The following is a 683-nucleotide window of genomic DNA, read 5'->3' on the forward strand; positions in this document are numbered from 1 at the left end:
GGAGCACAGGCTCCGGACGCGCAGGCTCCGCGGCCATGGCTCACGGGCCCAGCCGCGCCGCGGCATGTGGGATCTTCCCGGACCGGGGCACGAACCCGTGTCCCCTGCATCAACAGGCGGACTCTCAAACACTGTACCACCAGGGAAGCCCTGCATTTAATTTTTAAATATTACTGCTGTTCCATTATTAAGGATAGTTAATGCTTTAAAATTTCTTCTAAATTTATTTTTCATTGAAATATAGTTGATGTACAATATTATGTTAGTTTTAAGTGTACTGTGTAATGACCTGACACTTGCATACATTATGAAATGATCACTGTGGTAAGTCTGGTAACCATCTCAACTTATATAAAGTTATTACTGTATTATTGACCATATTCCTTATGCTGTATATTACATCCCCATGACTTATATAACAGGACCTCTTAATCTCCTTCACCTATTTCCCCTACCCTCCTCCCTTCTTGCAACCACTGGTTTGTTTTCTGTATCTATGAGACTTTTTGTTTTGTTTTTTAGATTCCACATATAAGTAAAATCATGTCATATTTGTCTTTCTCTGTCTGACTTATTTTACTTAGTATCCTCTAGATCCATCCATGTTGTCTCAAGTGGCAAGATTCTTTTTTAATGGCTGAGTAATACATATACGTGTGTGTGTGTGTATATATATATATATA

The sequence above is a fragment of the Neophocaena asiaeorientalis genome, unplaced genomic scaffold (assembly GCF_003031525.2).
Source record: "Neophocaena asiaeorientalis asiaeorientalis breed wild unplaced genomic scaffold, Neophocaena_asiaeorientalis_V1.1 scaffold218, whole genome shotgun sequence".
NCBI lineage: Eukaryota > Metazoa > Chordata > Mammalia > Artiodactyla > Phocoenidae > Neophocaena > Neophocaena asiaeorientalis.